Source organism: Canis aureus, chromosome 7 (assembly GCF_053574225.1).
Source record: "Canis aureus isolate CA01 chromosome 7, VMU_Caureus_v.1.0, whole genome shotgun sequence".
Lineage (NCBI taxonomy): Eukaryota > Metazoa > Chordata > Mammalia > Carnivora > Canidae > Canis > Canis aureus.
In genome coordinates, this window is record NC_135617.1 from 14,619,875 (window position 1) to 14,643,628 (window position 23,754).

Genomic DNA, 23,754 nt, shown 5'->3' on the forward strand with positions numbered 1-23,754 from the left:
AAGATCGTCTCTTCAACAAATGTTGTTGGGAAAACTGGTCAGCTACATGCAAAAGAATGAAACTGGACCACTTTCTTACAGCATACACAAAAATAAATTCAAGATGGATGAAAGACCTAAATGTGAGGTCTGACACCATAAAAATCCTAGAAGAGAGCATAGACAGTGAGGTTTCTGTCATCAGCTGTACCAACATTTTTCTAAATATATCTCCTGAGGCAAGGGAAATAAAAACAAAAGTAAACTGTTGGGACAAAATCAAAACAAAAAGCTTCTGCACAGCAAAGGAAACAATCAACAAAACTAAATCTACTGAATAGAGAAGAAATATGCAAATGACATGTCCAGTAAAGGGTTAGGATCCACAATATGTAAGGAACTGATACAACTCAACCCAAAAAATAAATAATCCGATTACAAAATGGGCAGAAGACATGAAAAGACATTTTTCCAAAGAAGACATGCAGATAGCTAACGCAGGAAGGATGTTCAACATCACTAACCATCAGGGAAATGCAAATCAAAACCACAATGAGATACCACCTCACACCAGTGAGAATGGGGCAAATTAACAAGGTGGGAAACCACAAATGTTGGAGAGGATGTGGAGAAAGGGGAACCCTCCTGCACTGTTGGTGGGAATGTGAACTGGTGCAGCCACTCTGGAAAACTGTGTGGAGGTTCCTCAAAGAGTTAAAACTAGACCTGCCCTACGACCCAGCAATTGCACTGTTGGGGATTTACCCCAAAGATACAGATGCAATGAAATGCCGGGACACCTGCACCCCGATGTTTCTAGCAGCAATGTCCACGATAGCCAAACTGTGGAAGGAGCCCCGGTGTCCATCGAAAGATGAATGGATAAAGGAGATGCGGTCTATGTATACGATGGAATATTACTCAGCCATTAGAAAAGACAAATACCCACCATTTGCTTCGACGTGGATGGACCTGGAGGGTATTATGCTGAGTAAAATAAGTCAATCGGAGAAGGACAAACATTATATGGTCTCATTCATTTGGGGAATATAAAAAATAGTGAAAGGGAATAAAGGGGAAAGGAGAAAAAATGAGTGGGAAATATCAGAAAGGGAGACAGAACATGAAAGACTCCTAACTCTGGGAAACGAACTAGGGGTGGTGGAAGGGGAGGTGGGCAGGGGGTGGGGGTAACTGAGTGCCGGGCACTGAGGTGGGCACTTGATGGGATGAGCACTGGATGTTATTCTATATGTTGGCAAATTGAACACCAATAAAAAATCAATTTATAAAAAAAAAAAAAGAATGGCTAAAATCAACAACACAAGACACAACGTTGGTGTTGGTGCAATTGTCGAGAAAAAGGAACCCTCCTCTACTTTTGGTGGGAATGCAAACTGGTGCAGCCACTCTGGAAACAGTATGGAGCTTCCTCAAAAAATCAAAAATAGGACACCCTATGATGTAGCAATTGCACTATTGGGTATTTACCCAAAGACTACAAAAATACTAATTCAAAGGGATGCATGCACCCCAATATTTACAGCAGAATTGTTTACCATAGCAAAATTATGGAAGGAGCCCTGGTGTTGATCAAGAGACGAATGGATAAAAAAGTGGTATATTGGAGTGCCTGGGTGGTTCAGTCATTTAAGCGTCTGACTCTTGATTTTGGCTCAGGTCGTGATCTCAGGATCCTGGGATTGAGTCCCCTGTTGAGCCCCAGGTTGGAGGTCTATACTCAGCAGGGAATCAGCTTGAGGATTCTCTTCCTCCCTTTCCCTCTGCCCCACCCCAACTCTCTCTCTTTTCTCTCTCAAATAAATAAATACATCTTTTTTTAAAAAGTGGTATATATATGCAATGGAAGATTATTCAGCCATGAAAAAGAATGAAATCTTGCCATTTGCAATGACATGGGTGGAGCTACAGAGTACAATGCTAAGTGAAGTAAGTCAGTCATGATTTCACTAATAGGTAGAAGTTAAGAAGCAATACAATCAAAAGAAAAAAAGAGAGAGAGAGAGACAACCAAGAAATAGACTCTTAACTATTGAGAACAAACTGATGGTTACTAGAGGGCAGGTGACTGGAGGAATGGGTGAAATAGGTGATGGGGATTAAGGAGTGTATTTATTGTGATGACCACCCGGTGATGTATGGAAGTGGTGAATCACAAGAATGTACCCTGAAACTATTACACTGTATGTTAACTATATTGGAATTTTTTTTTAGAATCTTATATTTAGAAAGTATTAGAGGGCACCTGGGTGGCTCAGTGGTTGAGCATCTGCCTTTGGCTCAGGTCATGATCCCAGAGTCCTGGGATCAAGTCCCGCATCAGGCTCCCCACAGGGAGCCTGCTTCTCCCTCTGCCTGTGTCTCTGCCTCTCCCTCTGTGTCTCTCATTAATAAATAAAATTTTTAAAAAGTATTAGATGTACTACTGATTTATTATGTCTGGCTCCTATAATTTGCCACTCTCCAAAAAGTTTGGCTACATTAGATATATTTAGTTTTTGTTAAATGTATAATTGGAAGCTAATTCCAAAACCGGCTATTGCTGCCAATTAAGCTGATAGCTGGGGAGCCCTTTGTTCTCCCAGGAATGTCCTTGTTCCCACGGAGGTGCTGAGCAGAAGACAGCTAAGGATCAAAAGATAAATCTTTACAAGCTAATTAATAATAATTGACTTGTTCAGAAATTATTTCTCAACCCAGGATATTAAATTGATTATAACAAACATCTGCAACTTTCCTACCATGTCTCCCATCCATTCATCCATCTGTCTTAATTCTGTTGGATTCATGAATTTTTATTTTAATCATACATGTACTAAGGACTTTTAACTCAATCAGAAGCACATACATTAACATGAATTTATTTAAAACAAAAACATTGCCTTTTTTTTTTAGCTTTCTTCATTAATTCCTGACTGGCTCAAGTTAATAACATTAATGCAAAATACATCTTTAGTTCTTTGCAGACTTCAAATAGACTAGGAAAAAAAAGCATTAAATTAGCATGCCTAAAGCATTTCATATCCAGCCATACAGAAATGAATAGAAGCAGTTTGAAAAAGAGAAGAAAGCAATAAGTAGGAAATGCAACTCTGAGGATTCTCTGTGTTCATTCTCAATCAGAGTTGATGGAAATGAACACTGCACCACACTTAGCCCCAGATAATGGATGAACCTGCTTTCATCTCACTATTAGAGAGACAGTGGCTTCTTTTTTCTGATTCACTAGTGGCAAGGAAACATCTAACTGCATTTTACCTCTTTAACTTCTCAAGAGCTTACATAAAATGCTCCATCAGCTTGGACCTCTTTGTGACGTAAGGTATACTCTTTAAGAAATTGTTTAATAAACTCTTTGAAAATCTCGATTTGCATTTGAAGAAAGGAACTAAGCCACAGCAAAGTCTGTTAGTGCTAATCTCCAGCCAGCTACTGGTGAACTAGATCTAGATTCAAATACAGGTAAAGATACAGATACAAGTAAAGAAATAGACACAGATAAAGCTGTTATCTATATACATATTCCCACCACCCTGCCTTCTCCATTCATTTATTAAACAAATATTTATTAAGCAGCTAACATTTTTCAGGCATGTTCTAGGTACTTGAGGTACAAATGAGAAAAGCTTACACTCTAGTAAACAGGACACACATTTCTCCCCTGCTTAAGGTCTTGCATTACTCTTAAGAAAAAATACAAACTCCTCACCATGCCCACCAAGTTTGGGCCACCAGTATGATCTGGCTCCTACTTGCTCAGATTGAGTAAACTAAGATAACACTACAAGTAAGTTGTAGAGCCAGGTAGTTGGGCTCCTTACTGCCATACTGTACTGCTTCCCTGGATACCTTTTACTTATTGGATGGCCCTCGCCCCACATAAAATCTCCATTATGTGTGACCACTTGTCTTGGATGGCCTTCTATTGTCGTACCTTTTCCTCTCTAATCCTCAACAAGATCCTTTTAGAACACAACCCTTAGCCCTGTCTCCAGTTTCAGCAAGCTCCTTTTCCAAGGCTGCATCTAGGTCTGGTACCATTCACTGCTAACTCAGAAGGACCCCAATCTTAGACTTGGAGACTCAGGTACCAACCGACCTGGTACAAATAATCACTTATTTCTTGAAACCTCCACTTTTGATGACCATGACTGATTTTGTATTTTCCATTAAGATTCCAAAGAGTAAGAATCTGATAGACCCAGTTTACCTTTTTCCACCATGTCAAAACAGATTGTTGACCAGCTATAGACTGTTTCTTGGATCAGATGTCTTTTTTTTTTTTTTTTTTTGGATCAGATGTCTTAACGTCTTCTGCATCTAGCCAACAGAAGGAGAAAAAGAGAGTGTGGAGAAGTCATATCCACTTTATAGTCTTTGCCCAGGAATAAAACACACCAGTTTCATTCATACAGCATTGGCAAGAACTGGACACATGGAAATAAATGGGTGCACAAAGACTGGGAAATGTAGCTCCTGGAGAGAGTTAATTCTATACTATGAATAAGGAGGATGACTTCTGGGTGAAGAGCTAGCCATATCTGCAAAATCATGCAATATCTTACCCAGAAACTACTGCTAGAGTTTCCTCTGGGGAGTAAATTGCTCTATCTTTTTATTCTAAAGCAAGTGAAAGTTATGTATGGCTTATTTAACAAATGTAATCAGAGTATTTCATGCTGTGCCACCTGATTCAGATATTTGACTTGTAATCTATGTAGAGATGCACCAATCATCCTTGATATTTGGCCAAAACTCTGTATTTTGGCTTCAGGCTTTGGAAGTTTGAAGAGCCAAATGCCCATTTGCGCATCAATTCAGTTATCCCTGAGTTTGTGCCTGGTCAATGATCACAAGATGACATAGGTTAAAATATCTAGCCATTATGACAACATCAGTAATAGCTACAAGGCATGTCATTCTGATTTTATCATTATTATTTGTATATTTACTTCCAAATATAAATAAGGCTTTTAGGTATAAACTAAAGTGAAAACCTCTTTATGTGATTTTATGTTGAAACTCTATTTAGTTGAACAAAAAATGTATGTAACTGCAAAAATAAAATTCTAAAATAATTCTAAAATGATAAAAATCTAAAATAATTAATGATAATTAGATAAACTTTAATATTACATATAAAAATAATTAAGAACATTCCACTATCAAAATTGATAAGGAAATTGATTTGTATTTAATGTAAATATTAGAAGTGTAATATTTAGAAAGAATATTACATCTTTCTTGAGCCAACAAATATTCAAAAACTTAAGTAATAATGAAGGACTGAAGAGTAGATATAAGATATACTCTGGTATATATGCATGAATAATATAAGACATAAATGTTAGAAAAATATTTAATTTATACTTCTGAAATGCCATTCAGGTCTTGAGTCTTTTAACAAAAGTGCTTTTTAGAATTCTGTATATCAGGACACCTGGGTGGCTCAGTGGTTGAGCCTTTGGCTCAGGTTGTAATCCCGGAGTCCCAGGATTGAGTCCCACATCGGGCTTCCAGCATGAAGCCTGCTTCTCCCTCTGCCTGTGTCTCTGCCTCTCTCTCTCTCTGTCTTTCATGAATAAATAAATAAAATATTTTTAAAAAATTCCATATGAGAATGAATACTTAATCTGGAATTATTTTTATAATAGTGAAAGACAGCCAGATTATGAGGCTGTACAGTGTGACTGTGTGGAGAGGCCTTGGGAGCAGAAAATTACCAGAAATAAAGAATGAAGATGAGCAGCCACCACCATGTGCAGAACTTGGCACTTTCTCCCTGAAAGATGGCAGCTGGAAGTAAGCATCCCAAGGTGCTGAGGAAGCAGGCAAAAGAGTGGAGATTTCAGTTTATAATAGAGCAGCTTTGTGCACCGTCGGAGAACCCAGGGGGACTGTCTCTGGGTCAGTCAATGAGATAAAAGAATCAGACTTTCTGAATAGAAAGAAAACAAAGATTGGGAAAGCATAATGCACAAGACAGCAAACGAATGAGAGCAATACCAATTGTATGTAGAGGGGGATTTTTTCTTTAAATGATGCTATTCACTTATAATATGACCTATACTCTTGAGTTCACTATACAAAATTATTGTGTTTATTTTGGGTTGAAGTTCTATGACTAAAAAAGAAAAAAAAAAAAAACAAAACAAGCAGGATGTCCTCATCTCCTTGGCACCATAAACCCACCAGTCAGCCACTTGTTCAATTCTGAGGAACTAAAGCTACCTCTTAGCACCTTCCCAAGACTCAGCTTCAGTTCTTTTTTTTTTTTTTTTAAGATTTTATTTATTGATTCATGACAGACACAGAGAGAGAGAGAGAGAGAGAGGGGCAGAGACCCACGCAAAGGGAGAAGCAGGCTCCATGCAGGGAGCTTAACGTGGGACTCGATCCCGGGTCTCCAGGATCACACCCTGGGCCGAAGGCAGCGCTAAACTGCTGAGCCACCAGGGCTGCCCTCAGCTTCAGTTCTTAGGAATTGGAACAGCCAGTTAGACTGAGGCAGCTACTCCAAACACATGAGGACATGATGAAGCCCTCACACCAGTGATGTATTATTCCAACAGTGAACACAGAACAGGCCGAGGGAGACAGGAGCAAGCTCTTAATTTTCAAAAATGAGTGTGGTGGCCATGTGCAGGGTGGCCTCAGAAGCAATACACAGGGAGGAGACCTAAACCTGAGTGAAAGTCTGGAGTCCAGCTTGGCCCAGCCTGGATCAGCAACCCATAGCCAAGCTGGATGCATGATCATGGAAACAAAGATTTATTGTTGTAAGCTGCTGAGATTAAAGCTTATAGTTACATAGCAAAAACTAAATGTTACAATTCTCATATTTGTGTAAATCATGACCCAATATGGTAGGTTCCATAATAGTGGATTATCTCACTGAAATTTTTGCAGATTTTTAGAATTTTTGCAAATTTTTGCAAAGAATTAATTATCTTTATCCAGTTACTGTAATTTAAAATGAGTGGTTTTGTGGCCTTTCATAAGTGAGAAAATAGCCTGTCTTTTAAAGTTTTTTTTTTTTTTTTTCTCAGTAAGTATGAGATTCGACTTTGGAAATAATATAAATGATTTATTAACAAATTTTCTTTTTTTTTAAAGATTGATTGATTGATGATAGACATAGAGAGAGAGAAAGAGAGAGGCAGAGACACAGGAGGAGGGAGAAGCAGGCTCCATGCCGGGAGCCCAAGGCAGGACTCGATCCTGGGACTCCAGGGTCACGCCCTGGGCCAAAGGCAGGCGCCAAACTGCTGAGCCACCCAGGGATCCCCACTGAGCCACCCAGGGATCCCCCAAATTTTCTAGAATTGATGTATCTAAATAATCATTAGCTTTCAAAGATCTGAGACGATTACATTCTTATTCCAGTAAGACTACCATTACTGAAAGTAATTTCAATTTCTTGTCATTTCCAAACTTTTAGGGCTTGTGGCACATTTATTACCTCCATTTTCAGATGAGGAGACTGAGGCAAAGAGAGATTATGTAATTTGCCCTAGGCCACTCACAAGCATCAGGATTTGAATACTGGCAGTCTTCTGACAGGTCTGGTATTATTTTTTTAAAGATTTTATTTATTTATTCATGAGAGACATAGAGAGAGAGGCAGAGACATAGGCAGAGGGAGAAGCAGGCTTCCTGCAGGGAGCCCAATGTGGGACTCGATCCCAGGACCCTGGCATCATACCCTGAGCTGACCAATGAGCCACCCAGGGCCCCGACAGGTCTAGTATTCTTGACCATGGTGCTATGTTCTGCCAACCAGAACCCCTAATTCAAAATGTTCTATTTGAATAAGTTCCACTATAAGCCATGATTAATGAGTAATTAGAACTGGATTTACCCCACACCCTGAACAACTATGAAAACAGACAACATATATGAAGCGATGGTTTTCAGACATTGGACAATAGGCAGCACAGGACAGCGATCCCCATAAGAAGAGAAACATGTGACATAAGTCCAACCATTGCCACAGCTTACAGCCTGGGGAAAATATCCAAACATAGTGTGGGGATAAGACACTCAAATGTAGCCCAACGGTCTTCCTGAGCTGAGGAGATGGAGTTCAGAGTTCAGGGACTTAAAGATGGCTAGAATTCCTAAAGTAATATAGCAGAGAAGAGAGAGCTCAGAGATCTGCAGGGGATCCCCCTCTTTGGCTGAGTACTGATCAGAGCATGTGCATGAGGAAACTCCCAGAAGCCAGGAAACAACCACCCGAGGGAGGGGGCACAACAATTCCTGGAGCTGATATAGGGCCAGAAATAGATCATGTGCTCCCCAGCCATGGTGGAAAGACCTCCCAACACACAAGTATCCATCGCAGTCCTTCAAGAGGTATTACCTCAGTAATGGGGCCAAAGGCTGGTCTAGACCAGCCTAACAAACCTTAAGTGCCAGCTTCTGAAGGATTCGTTTGTTTCCAAGTAATTTAATTGCATCTCAGAACAAAGCCCAAAAATATTTAAAGTGATGCAAACGTCTTTGGCACCCCAAAATATAAAATTCACAGTGCTTGGTATGCAATCAAAATTGCCAACATGTAAGCAAATTCACTCAGATACAATAAAATGATGAGTATTGGTAGGTCCTAAAGAAAAATTACCCAGAAAATTATTCAGCAAGGAGATGAGATCAGAGATCACATTTGAGGCAAAGGCAAGTCATCAGGAGCAAACTCTTCTTTCCTGGGACTTGTGACATGAGCATGTCACAGGAGGGGAAGGAGCAAGAGAGAAGATTCAGTTGTGCTCAAGAAGAATGGACAGACAACCTTCTCAGGATGAACCATGAAATTCCCTGGGTCGTATTTAAGAACCAATGACATTAGTTCAGTAACTGATTGACAATAAACTGTAAAAGAAGGAAAAGAGACAGAAAAGAAAATGTCAGTGAACTTCTCGGGAAAACTGATTTCTTCGGGTAACAGGACGTTAAAATCAGGAGCACTGTTTCCACTAGTGCAGTTTACATGGTCACCTCAGCATGTGTGCACCTGTTTCTTGGTTCTGCCTCCTTTTTCTGGGTTTGTGGAGAACCTTCGGGGGGGAGCTCAGGGTTTCTGTTCCAGACAGAGACTTGCAGTTGCTAATTGACAAGAAGAGCCTTTGAAAAAGGAGTTAATGTGATAGGAGCGGGGGAGGGGGGGGGGTGTCATGACATCACAGATTCTCCATTCTCATTACAATTTTCATAGAAACCTCCAGACTCCAGAAAAGAGGACTCTTGCAGTATATCAACAATTCAATAATGCCTTCATGGACTCCCTGAAGAGAATCCTTTTATGTGTAGGTAGAAATTATCAAGAGCTCATAGCACCTCTATGACTGACTCCTGACTCCTAGGTATATAAAATATTTAGCTTTCCTCTCTGCCTTTTTCACTTCATTAAAAAAAAAAAATGTCTTCAGGACACCTGGGTGGCTCAGAGGTTGAATGTCTGTATTTGGCTCAGGTCATGATCCCTGGGTCCGGATCGAGTCCCACATTGGGTTCCCCACAGGGAGCCTTGCTTCTCCCTCTGCCTATGTGTCTGCCTCTCTCCCTGTGTCTCTCATGAATAAATAAATAAAATCTTTTTAAAAAATAAAAAAATAAGTCTTCTAAAGGAAATAACTTAGGCCCTGTGTAAGAAATTGGTGAAGAGTTCTTTCTACTCACATTTACCCTGGCACTGCTTTCATTTACTACCAAGTGCCGTGGGGGGAAAAGCTGATTATTAAATCTGTGGACCATTATAAAAGGATTCCACTCCACCTCCAGAATACTGAGTACAGATAGATATAACAAGTGAGGTGGGTGGTAAGACAGGGTAGATTCAATTGAGACGGTAACATTTTATATCCAATTGATCATAACGTGGTTTTTTTCTTTTTTAATTTAAATAAATTAAACACTTTAAATAACGTGTTTTTAAAAAGCCTCTTCAGAAATGGATTACAAAAAAAAAATGGATTACAAGGATAGATTCAAAGGTCAATAAACTCCACTGGGGAATTTTGTCAAGCAGTTATGCCAAAAGTCATTGGCTCACAGTCCAAAATATCGTATCACCCCCTGTTAGTTTTTGAGGACAGAAAATTGTTTGGCTGGTCTTATCTAGCCCCACTTCCTATTTATGTTATATTAGTATCTAAAGCTTCAATTTCTGTTGCTTTTATTTTACATCATCTGCAATTGTAGAATGAAAGTAATTATTGCTCCCTGAGGCCTAGTTATTTGCTAACATTTCACAGTAGTTTTGTATAGTTCAAGTAATAAATCCTTCACTACAATTATCAAGCCTCATCTCTCCAGCTACTTGAAATGATTTCTCCTCAGCTGCATAATATTTAGCTATGACAACACCCGTAAAATGAAACAAGAAGGGGCAGGTTGTCCTGTCTGCAACACACAGAGTGGTTGATTGGAGTGTATGAATTAGTCTGTTATTCTGCTATTTCTTCTTAGACCAGCAGTGATAGGGCTACAGAGAAACTGGTTTTGCTCTTATGGGGGTTTACTGAGGAAATAAGCAGTATTCCCCACTCATAGAAGGGACCTAAATGGAACTTTCATCTTACAAGCCTGGATGTCCAATTCAATTTCATACTTCCTGAACACCTACTAAATGCCAAGCACTGTGCCAGGTCCTGGGGAATAGAAAGGTTGGTGGATACGGTGCCTGCCCTCAAGAGGTTGTTGGTCCTGTGGTGTAGACATTGAATTAAGAAATAATTACAAAGCTCTACATGTAGAATGATACAAGAATGATACAATTACGTGCAAGATTGAAGCCAGCAGAGATGAGAAGTATGACTCCACCTGAGAGAGGGGAAGCATCTCAGAGGACGTTAAGTTGAGTCTTCAAAATTTGGGGAAAAGAATTACAGATGGATAAATTGTTTGGTGGGGGTTGCTGCTAGAAATGTGGGCAAAGGAACAAGATACATAAAAGCACAAGGGTGTGGAAGAGCCAACCTGTTCATGAGTCTACAAACACTCAACACAGATAAAACTAAGAGGGGCTGCTCGGGAGAGGCAGGGTGGGAAGAGAACCAAAGGATGTGTGGGCTTGAAGAGGGCAGGAGGAGCCAAATCATGAAAGGCTTTGACTGCCTTCCTCAAAAAGTCATAGGGGGACACCTGGGTGGCTCAGAGGTTGAGTGTCTGCCTTTGGCTCAGGGTGTGATCCCGGGGTCCTGAGATCAAGTCCACATCAGGCCCCCAGGAGGGAGCCTACTTCTCCCTCTGCCTATGTCTCTCTGTCTCTCAATGAATAAATAAATAAATAAATAAATAAATAAATAAATAAATAAATAAATAAAGAATAAATAAAATCTTTAAAAAAATACTAGAAAAATTTGCAGCTGCTACAAAAGTGACTATCTTGCACTTGCTAAATCCTCAAGTCTATCCAATCTCTAAACTGCTTCAATAGTTGTTAATTCTTTTTACTTCTCTGGTCCTCCCTGGAGGCCCCTAACTCTCTTTACATGAAATGAACCATGTCCTTTCCTGACTTTTAGTCTTACCAGCTTGTTCTTTTTAACAGAGATCCAAATACAAAGCACATTTTCCCCTTATGTTTCTTTTCATTTTCACTGTATTTGTGTAGTTCAATAAAAAAAGATAAAATTATTGGTATTTGATATTACAAGTGGAGGGACAGCTAGAATGAGAGAATTCAGGGGCTTAAGGGTCCATGAATCTGTCTCAGCCATCAATCTGTCCCTCTAAAACTCTCTAAACTCCTACCCAAATTACTCCTGACATATTTCTTTCCTTATGACCTCCCACTAGACTATAATAAACTCTATGAAGAGAGGAATTTTTGTGTGATTTGTTCACTGTTTATTCCCAGCCACTAGACTAGTACTTGGTACATAGTAGATGCTCAATAATATATGTCGAGTAAGTAAATTAATAGTTTTAGGATGCCATCTGAAAGCAATTTATCCCCAAGAAAAAATACTATGATAATGTCTCAAAACCATGGATTTCTTCATGTGCTTTGAAATTTTGCTTCATGCTCTTGTTTTGCATGTGAGTTTTTACCCTATTCTAGTCTTTCTTATGGATTTGAGGTTGGTTCAGCCTGCCCAATGGACCGCCCAGGCACAGAACAAATTAGAGGGTTGGGGCTGTGGCCCATTATAGACAAAGCAATATCAAAGGTTCTGTCCACAAGCTGCATAGGCATCCTCCCCATGCTGACTCAGGTGTACCTCTCATCTACTGGAGCTACAGGCAGAAGTCCACTTCCAGCTACACCCCAGGTGATGTGGCATAATTAGTTCAGCTCCAATTTTCCAGCAATGTCAGCCTGAGAGTGCTTGGATATGTTCTTGATTAGGCCTGGAAGCTCTGGGTGCTGTAGCCCTAGTCCGATGCCAAGATCAAAGGTTTGCACAGTTTATTCCCACTCATCACTGTCCATTTCTTGTCCCCTGAGCCTTCTCTTGTCCTTCAGCTTGTATATGTACTTTAAATTTTTTTAAAGCACATTTTCAAGTATTTCTGTCTGTGGAATAGAGTGGAGAAAATTATACAAGATACCATCTTATTTGGAAGTCGCCATAAGTTTTCAAAGCTCAAAAAAACTGGGGAAATTGTCGATTTTCCTTTCTCTTTGAAGTTCCTTAATGAAAGGTGCCTATCTGTATTGCCTGTATTAACCCCCTTTCTGAGAGGTAGGGGTGTTTTTTTTCCCACAAAATCATAATCAGTAGATTGCTTTAATGGTAAACTCTCTTTGCATTCCTGGAACTAGATGGACTGATTCCTTTTTTTTACATACTTATATAACACTATGTGTCAGTGTTTTACAAAGATGAACTCATCTAATGATTTTGGTAGATTGCTTTCAAAGGTGGCTGCAACAGTTCCTCCCATTCTTGTATGTACATCCCTTTACCATGTGATATTATCGTTCTCTCTATTAAGAGGTAGTCTCTTTCTCCATCCCATGAAACTCAGCCACCTTGCGACTTGCTTTGACCAACTTTTGTTGTTGCCTCAGGACATTGTGTGATTTCCAAATCTACACCTCCTCCAAAGGTGTTGCAGTTTCTGCTCTTACTCTCTTTCTGCCCTTAAGGATGAGAAACCACTTGAGAGAGAGAGACCCAGCCAACAGCCAGACCAACTGCCAGACCAGTGATGGAGAACATTCGAGGCCTCCCAGCCCCAGATGAGCCACCAGAAGCCTGAAGCTACAGGTCAGACTAGCAAGACAGCTGTCCAGTTGATCCTGGCCCAAACTGCCAAACCCACAGAATCACCAGCTTATAAGTGATTATTGATTTAAGACTCTAAAATTTGAGTGGTATGGTATAAATGAAAAATCAAAATGATACAATTATTATTTAAATACTACTGCATTCATTATATCAATATTTTATTTAATATTTTAAGACTATGCTCCTAAAAAAAAAAAAAAAAAAAAAAGACTATGCTCCTAAATGAGATTGCTCAGAGTTTTCCTTGTTGTAGTACATCCTTCTTTAGTTTGATATTACAGTTTATTAGAGTTATAAAATCAAAGAGGTGATTTCTAACATCTCTGCTATGACATAACTTAAATAGCATAGCATTATCTATTGTTTTAAAAGTTGTTAGAATTTACCCATGAAATTTTCTGGGCCTGGTGGCTTCATTCACCATATATATTTTATTAACTTTTCAATTTTATTTATTTATTCATTCATTCACTCATTCATTCATTTTTACTTAAATTCAATACGCCAACATATAGTACCCCATTAGTTTCAGATGTTGTTTTCAATAACTCATCAGTTACATATAACACTCAGTGCTCATTACATCACGTGCCCTCCTTAACGCCCATTTTCTTTTTTTTTTTTAATTTTTTAAAAAACTTATTTATTTATGATAGTCACAGAGAGAGGCAGAGACAGAGGCAGAGGGAGAAGCAGGCTCCATGCACTGGGAGCCCAATGTGGGTGGGATTCGATCCCAGGTCTCTAGGATCGCGCCCTGGGCCAAAGGCAGGCGCCAAACCACTGCGCCACCCAGGGATCCCCTTAACGCCCATTTTCAATTTATCTTTTGTCTCTTTGTCTATTCACTTAATATATATCAAGAAATGAGATTTTCCATTTCTTAGACTGTTGAAATACTGCAAATATTGATATTTTTATTGACATAAAGAACTTTAAAAGAAAATCTAAGCTTATGACATTTTTTCTAATTGCTTTAATGCTCACTAAAAGAATTTAACCACAGTCATATTTCAAATACAGTAACTTTTTTTAAAAAGATTTTATTTATTTATTCATAGAGACACAGAGAGAGAGAGGCAGAGGGAGAAGCAGGCTCCATGCAGAGAGCCTGACGTGGGACTCTATGCAGGGTCTCCAGGATTACGCCCTGGGCTGCAGGCGGCGCTAAACCGCTGCACCACCAGAGCTGCCCTACAGTAACTTTATAAATATATAGGAGCTAATTGAAGTCTGTTGGATGCCATTTTTTTAAGATTTTATTTATTTTATTCATGAGAGACACAGAGAGGGGCAGAGACACAGGCAGAGGGAGAAGCAGGCTCCCTGCGGGGAGCCCGATGCGGGACTCGATACCAGGATCCCGGGATCAGGCCCTGAGCCAAAGGCAGATGCTCAACCACTGAGCCACCCACGTGGCCTTGGATGCCATATTAAAATACACCAGTAGGTGGCGCTCTAATATTAAAGCATGTAATCTTTAATAGTACCTCTTTTGGTTCTTTGTATTAATTTCAATCTGTACGTTCAAACGAACAAACTATATGCATTCTAAAATCAAAATTGAAACCAATCGACATTTTAAAATAATTTACGAACGTATACTCTCCAGGCATACGTTCATATACCTCCAGGTGTACCTTCATATACCTTTGATGTCTATACATTAGACATCAAATGAGGTATTAAAAAAATAAATACCTAGCAAAGGTACATGAATAAAAAGAAAACAACTCACCAAAAACTATTTCGTATGTTATGTATTTTCAAAGAAAAAATTTAAATATATAAAAATATAAAATTGATTAAATATATTACAATACATTCATACAATAGAATAATATGAAGCCTCTAAAATTTATATATTTGAAGTTTTCTTTTTAAGGATATGGAGAAATGTCCATATTAAAACATACAATAAAATTAATTTTGCCTAATTTTAATACAAGCTACACACACACACACACACAGAATAAAAGCCTGGAAATATGTCAACATGTTGATATAGATTGTGTCTGGGTGCTAAGATTACAGATGGTTTCTGTCATTTTCTTGCACCTTTCCTTAAAGTCCAAATTCTCTGCAAGGAGACTTATTTGCTTTGCTAATCAAAGGAAAGTTTTTATTTAGAATATGATTGGCATTCTCATTAGAGTTGTATCTCATTAATAGTCAATAATATAAAAATAATGAATGATATAGGCAATGACCTTCTTACTTAAAGGCCTGCCCTGGGATCTGTTTTTTTCATGGCACTATAAAAATTCAAGCTTCAAAATTCAAGTTTCCCCCTCAGTTTCAGTTATGCAAGATGAATAAGTTCTGGAGATCTAGTGTACAGCAATGTGACTACAGTTAACGATACTGTATTATAAATTTGAAAGCTGTTAAGATAGTAGATCTAAAAATTTCTCAACACACACAAAACAATGATAAATAACTATGTGAGGTGATGGATGTGTCAACTAACCTTACTGCAGTGATCATTTGGCAATATACGCATATATCAAATCATTATGTGATACACATTAAATTTATAAAATGCTATATGTTGTTTAATCTTGATAAAGCTGGAAAAAATAATTTAAAAAGAAAAGGGGCATTCTTTGATGTAGCTTCATGTTCACTAATAGAAAGATATTAAGTAATCCCTCCTTTTTTATTATGATTCACTTGTGCCTTAGAATGCATGAATGGGTTGCTGTATACACATAGCATTAATGTTGGGAAAAGATCTCTAGGTTTCCTTCTAAAAGATAAAGACCAACCTGAGATGCTAAGGCCATGGTTGGCACTAGAGGGGACCCTAGCACCTTCAGATAGCAAAATCTGACTGTGGACTGCTGCCATCTTTCAGCAGCTGGTCAAGCTGAATGGAAAACACCAAGATTACTGAGGCTATTTTTATCATTTTGATTGATATTTTTTAAAGATATGTTATTATTTACAAGGCCTTAGTTGGAAACCACGGTATTTGTGTTTTATCCTTTTTCACTCTGATGCGTATGCTGTGATTACTTTTGAGAGCAGGGATGAGCAGATGCTCCAGGGCCTGTTCTCTGGGATGGGGGGTGGGAAATGACAAGGACACCATAGGTCACACACTGGTTCTCAGAAAAGACGAAAAGCCTGAGAGGATAAAAATGTGTAAGCAACAATTATGCCACATGGCAACTTTAAGTGAGAAGGTGGCCATGGTCAAAAACACATGCTCACTTTTACTTTTTTAGTGACTTTTTTTGAAGTATAATTGATGTGGAATACAATTCATTAATTTTAAATATATATTTGGTGAGTTTTGGCAGCTGCATATAGTTATATAACCACAATCAGGCTATAGAAATTCCCATCATTCCTAAATAAGGCTCCTCATGACACTTTACAGTCAACCCCTTTCCCCTGCATTTCGCATTGCAAATGGATACAATGAAATATATCCAAAACAAAATTTGTGACTCATGGGTGACAGGTACGAAGGCACTCACAGGAATGATAATGGTGTTTGAGCTTGAGAGTGTTCCAAAAGCCACCATGAATAACTCCATTCATATGGAGAAGAGATTATTTCAAGTCTATCAATAGCAGAGAAAAGGGAGACAGCAAAAGAAAATGAAAAATTGAACAACATAAAGCAGATGGGACCAGAGAGGAAAACTGAATTAAAAAGAGAGTAGAGGGCAGCCCGGGTGGCTCAGTGGTTTAGCGCGGCCTTCAGCCCAGGGCATGATCCTGGAGACCCAGGATCAAATCCCATGTTGGGCTCCCTGCATGGAGCCTGCTTCCCTTTCTGCCTGTATCTCTGCCTCTCTCTGTGTGTGTCTCTCATGAATAAATAAATGAAAATACACTTTAAAAAAAAAAAGAGAGTAGAGATAAGAATAAGAGAGTAGAGGTAAGAATAGGAAAAGAGTAAACCAGAACACAAGTACATATTTTTAATTTTTTGTTTCTACATTTTCTAAAATAATCCAAATCATGAGGTTGATGAGGGTGGAGGAAACCATTAAAAATAGAGTGAAAATTAGAATCGGGGGGATCCCTGGGTGGCTCAGTGGTTTAGCGCCTGCCTTTGGCCCAGGGCGCGATCCTGGAGCCCCGGGATCGAGTCCCACGTCGGGCTCCCGGCATGGAGCTTGCCTGTGTCTCTGCTCCCCCCATCTCTCTGTCTATCATGAATAAATAAAATCTTAAAAAAAAATTAGAATCGGGTTAGAAAGAAGGGAAATGAAGGGGGAATCCAGATTTTTCCAGCTGTTTTCATCTAAACTCTAAGCCAGTCTATTTCCCAGTCACATCTAGCATGTTTTGAAATAGTCAATGTTTGCTTCAGAGCCTCTAGTCCTGCAGTTCCCATGCTTTGTTGAGTTTGTGTGTGTCCCTGGAGAACTTTCAAATACCATAGTTTTTTGTTTTTTGTTTTACGATTAAAACCAATTATTTTATTGAAGGAGATAAGCAAATGCCCATCGTTGGCAAAGGGAAGAGACATGTTGGAAGTCAGGTGTGTTCGCAGATGAGAGAGAGTAACCAAGACTCCACCCAACAAATATTCAGAATCAGGGCTTCTGTATTTCTCCATGGCTTGACTTCTCATGGGTCACTTTCCAGTCAAAGGATTCTGGAGACCAAATCAGGTAAGATTCTTTCGGTTATCAACCAATAGTCTTTACATCTTCTCTCAGCCAAGGCATCCAGGGAAAGTATACAGGCAACCCTCAGAGATACTACAAGTTTGGTTCCAGACCATCACGGTAAAGCAAATATAACAAAGCGAGTCAAATGAATTTTTTGGCTTCCCAGCACGTATGAAAATTACATTTATACTATCCTGTAGTCTATTAAGTGTATAATAGCATTATGTCTAGAAAACAATGTACATGCCTTAATTAAAAAATACTTTATTGCTAATAAAGTACTGGAAGGTCTTGCTTCGATGTTGCTGCAGCTTCTACATTGGCACTTGCGGCTTCACCACGCGCTTTTAGGTTATAAAGACAGCTTCTTTTCTTTAAACCTCACAAATCAGTGTCTACAAGCTTCAAACTTTTCTTCTGCAGCTTCCTCACCTCTTGGCCATCACAGAATTGAAGAGAGCTAGGACTTTGCTCTAGAGTAGGCTTTGGCTTAAGGGAACGTTTGATCTTCTATCCAGACCACTGAAACAAGGCTGTTTTGCTTCCTTACCATCTGTGTGTTCACTGGAGTAGCACTTTTACTTTCCTTCAAGAACTTTCCCTTTGTATTTGGCAACTTGGCTCCAGCCTATCTCGGCTTTCAACATGCCTTTCTTGCTGAGCTTATCACTTCTACCTTTTGACTTACAGTGAGAGATGAAGGACTCTTCCTTTCACTTGAATACTTAGAGGCCATCGTAGGATCACTAACTGGCCTAATTTCAATATGTTGAGTCTCAGGGGGTAGGGAGGCCCAAGGACAGGAAGAGACAAGGGAATGGATGGTTGGTGAGCAGTCACAATACATAGAACACTGATTAAGTTCACTGTCTTATACGGGCACACTTTGTGGCACCCCAAAACAATCACAATAGTAACATCACAGGTCACCATAAGAAATATAATAATAATTACAAAGTTCAAAATATTGTAAGAATTACCAAAATGTGATACAAAGACACAAGGTGAGAAATGCTGTTGGAAAAATGGCGCCAATAGACTTGCTTGTGCCAGGTTGCCACAAACCTTCAATTTGAAAAAAATGCATTATCAGCGAAGTTCAATAAAACGAAGCACAATAAAACAAGGTAAGCCTGTAATTTATTTTTCAGATTCCTCTGCGGGATTAAAAAGTCTTTTTCTCATCACATTGCCATGCTCCCTGCTCTTGGTCCTCTTTTCCATGTACTCATTCTTCAAGCATTTTCTCATCTCCCAATCAAGATCATTGCAACGACCAAAAAATTTCAGAATGCTGTGATTTTTGTGACATTCCTTAAGCAAGTTAATCAAGACGTTGCATTCTTCAGTGTGCAAGTGTGGAGATAAGTCAGGATGCATCTTTAGGAGGTGACGGAGCACAGCAGGGCAACCCGCCTTGCAGCCACGGCCACACCGGGCCAGCTGAAGCCACCGTCACCAGAGAGGCCTCCCCCTCCACGGCTGACCCTGCGGGGCTCCAGCGGCCCCGGCCTCAAATACCATAGTTTTAATCAGCATCCTCGAAAGGATGAATCTTTCCCCAGAGTGTTCACTGGAGGCTCAGCTGACCTGCAGCAGAAGGAGAGAATTGTTTGAATGTGAAAGTCGGCTGCCCGACCTCACCTGGACCCCTGGGTCCCTACATCCTCCCGAGATAAAGCAGTCCTTGGCAACACAGGTTCTTTCTTTCGCACCTGCATGACTCAAAGGCCTCCTATCTCTCAGTCGGGGGGACCTGCAGCTGCTCCACTTACTCAGCTGTCTCTGACTAACAGACATCATCATAAACATATCTGCTTGATTACAGCAAAAAATAATTTTATAGGGGCAACCGGGTGGCTCAGAGGTTGAGCGTCTGCCTTTGGCTTAGGTCGTGATCCCAGGATCCTGGGATCAAGTCCCATGTCAAGCTCCCTGCGTGGAGTCTGCATCTCCCTCTGCCTGTGTCTCTGCCTCTCTCCGTGTCTCTCATGAATAAATAAATAAAATATTTTTTAAAATCTTAAAAAAAAAAATCTTTACAAATTGACCAACATTCTCTTCTCTGTAAAGGTCTTACTGTACATGAGTACCCCTTGGCATGTTGAATACTCCATACTTCTTTTCAAGCCACTCTCCCAACGTTTGCCATCACACTTCTCTCACTTTGGCACCTCAGGAAAATTCTAGGCTGCACAGGGGTCCTTGATGCAGTAGTTCACCACCATATTTCCCTCACCTTCGACACTTCTCCCATCCCCAAGACTCTCCCGCTTCCTTTCATCAGCTTCACTTCCATTCCCGCCCCTGCTTCCATGCCAGAAAATCAGGCGGCTAGCCAATGCTAAGGTGTTCTTGATTGGAATAGTGGGTTTTCCTACCAGGTAACACTTGCATTTTTAACAGGTTAAAATGGTTAGAGTGCTTGAAATGGTTAAAGCTGTTTCTCAACCAGAGTGATTTTGCTCCCTGGGGGACATTTAACAATGTCTGGAGACTTGGTTGTTCACAACTGGGGGAAAGCAAGATGCTACTGGCATATCAGTAGAAACCAAGAATGCTGTCAAGCACTCTACAATATGCAGCACAATCCCCACAACAAAGGATCCAGCCCAGACTATCGACAGTTATAGGACTGAGGCACCAAGCTTTAAAGGAATAACTCACCCTGTGGAGATATAAGACAGTGTCAGGCAGGCAAAAAGGAAATATTGTAAGGCAGTTGAGGTTCATGGCATTCTTCAGTTAACATGTAAGTGGGACTACTGTAACTCCTTTCAATAATGGCACAGCCCAGAAGCTGCCACTATTGCTTTTCAGGATGAAAATGTAGCTTTTGAGTTACCTAAACACAACACTGGCTACCTGGATGCAGGGGTCATCCCAGACATTAACAATATCATAATACAGCTTTCTAAAAAAAACATTTTTCCTCAGAAATGTACTGACACAAACCCTTTTGTAGCATCTCATGTTTGAACACAGGACCAACATCAGCCTCTTGGCTCCAGCCTATTCTCCGGCTATTCGTCTTAGTTGCTATTTTTCGGAGCATGTGATTCATTTCACACTAAACCCATCTGTTTTGCAAGGGGTATTATGATGTGTTTCCATTCTACAAACCAAAAAGGCATAATTACCAATATCCCGAATAAATTTGGTCTGAAGCTGGAAAATCATGTATTTTGCAAATACATTTACACCAAAACTGAGGACCATAAGTCATTTCTTGACCCTAAGCTGACGATGCACATTTATACTTCAAACCTGTGTTGAAAAATCTGACAGCATCATTTGATGTTTACATGAAAATGAACTTCAAAGACTACACTATATTCCTGTTCATTCTACGGGCACAGATTTCCAGCAGAACATGATTATGCCTCTGATTACCTATGTCTATTGTCATGGCAGTTTCATCTAAAGCTTTTTTAGAATTTAATAATTGCCTTTTGTTGACCAGGATAATAGTGCAGAGGGCCTATAGCACACGTGAAGCAACTGCACACAATACCCACAAGTAAGTGGCCAGGGTAATTGAAAAATAGACTAAATCCACTGGACTTTTGTAATGGAATAAACTATGAATAGGAGAACAAAACATCATCAATGGCTGGATGTGTATTGTTACTTTGAAGATTTTCCCAGCTACCACCATCATCAGATCACAGTGGAAACTAACACCCACTACTTTAAATAATTATTGGATTATTTTTTCTCATTATTTATCATTCAGACTGTTCTGAACACCACCCCACTTGATGTTATAATTAGTTCTCTGATAAACCTTTTGCAAAACAAATGGTTCCGCTTTTGTAGTAATAGAGATATGAAAGGAGGTACGTAAGGCAGGGGAGACAATGTGGTCTCCATTTTATGTGCCAGGAAATGCAACTGAACGTTGACCATGGATTCAATAAATCGTATTTCTCAAATCTGCTTGGAAATTATGGAATTAATCATGTACACATGCACGGAACATTATCACCAAACATGTTTACTAACATTTCAGATTTGGATTCCTATTAAGGATTCAACTAATAAATACCACAAATGCTAACAGAGATGAGCACATTCAAGTAAATAAACTTACCTCCTTTTGGCCATAATGAGTAGATTTATTTTTAATTGAACTATTTATGAAAGAGAGATGAGGAAAAAAATGAAGTCACCAGGTATCAGTGTTACTGGATAAAATATTAACACGGGGAGGACCTTTAGAAATAATACATTTTACCAGCTCATTATACTGATGAGAAACCTAAGCCCCAGAAATACTAATCAATTTTCTTAGGCTCACATAGATAGTGAGGAGCAGAATTTTGTTTCCAAATACTTAAGAGGGATAAGTTGAACTGTTAGCAAATTGTTGCTAAAGAACTACGAACACCTCAATGAGAAAGATCAGAAAAACATACAAGACAAACTCAAACTTATCAGTTATTTGGTCCCCAAGTTAACTGTTTTTATTACTCCAAGTTCTTTTCAGATCTTGAAACTCCATTCATCCTGGTTGTCCCCGTTTTGATCATGTAATTTCCCTATTCAAAAAATCTCAATGGCTCTGCATCACTTATGGATGATAGATTGAGTTCTTGCTTAACTTTGCTTTCAAAGGCACCTTCCATCTGGTCCTGACTTATTATCATTATTATCATCAGCTACTCCACCCAGTGAAATCCTCTGTGGGATCCAGGATACATCATTACATATTTTGGTCTGAGCATTTGCTATTCCAATATCGTCTACACCAAATTATTGCCTTTCAGCCCTCTGTCTCTCTACCTGTCTCAAGAACAGGTGCCCTTATACCTGCCCCTATTCCTTCTCCCACCTACAGAAGACACCATTAGTTCTCCACTGCCCTTCCCGCACTGAAACTGCACTCATCCCAAAATGTGTCTCAACAAAAACTTCCAGGCTGCTATGCTGGGTTGAAGCCAATTTATCCATCCTTGCTGGATCCTCCCTAGTCTTCCACATCCAGCCCAAGTCTCCTGCCTTCTACTGAGTTTCTCTGAATACCCAAGCCCGTGAAACTTACTCCATTCTGTAAGTTTCTAGCATGTACAGCTCTTGTTTAACACTTATTTACTGCCTGTCTTCTTGGGTTGTAAGCTCCCTGAAACCAAGGATCACTTAGTTTCATTTCTCAGTAACTACGTGGCAACATGTACATAATAACTACTCATTAAAAGCTATACCATCAGCTACATGTGATACACAATATATGTACATTTTTGTGCTTTGGATACCAAAATAATTGTCTGGGCTGGTTAATATTCAGGTAGAATATTGATTAGGATAAAAAAAGTTAATGTTTATTTGCTATTAAAAAGGAAGATTATCTTCTATTAATTATATATGTATGATAGCCATGTGTATCATTTTCTTTGCTCTTATTGACTATGTCATTGGCATGGTTTTCAGGCACAAAAGTTGAGTAGAGAAAAAGTAACTTTCTTTATACCACTATAACTAACAGTTCTCAAGCTTGTATTTCTACCTCATTACAGAAAAATATATACCCACCAATTCAATCTCTTCAACTTGGTCTCTTAAGTTCTTACCACTCCCACTCAGCCCTTAGCTCCTGATCCTTCTTTTCTCCTTGTTGGCATCTGGGTTGTGGAGTGGTTTCTTTGACATCACCATGTGGTGTGGCTTAGGAGAGGGATGTCTGGTTCTGCGCCAGCTGATGTTTTATCTGGCCTTCACTCAGTGTCCTAATTTGATTCAGGGCACAGCATCTTTGTTAGCTGTATCTTTACTGATGTCTTCAAACATGACATAAACCTCACGCATCAGTCCACATAGCCTTCATCCAACTTCTTCTAACCCCATAGCTGCCCAGGAGGGGGCATTGACTAACACGGCAC

At 39.5% G+C, this 23,754-nt stretch overlaps 1 pseudogene; it reads right to left on the reverse strand.

Annotated features, from left to right (window-relative positions):
* Window positions 1–18,998: 18,998 nt before the first annotated feature.
* On the reverse strand, window positions 18,999–19,319 carry LOC144316767 (COX assembly mitochondrial protein 2 homolog pseudogene; annotated as a pseudogene).
* Between the last annotated feature and the right edge of the window lie 4,435 nt (window positions 19,320–23,754).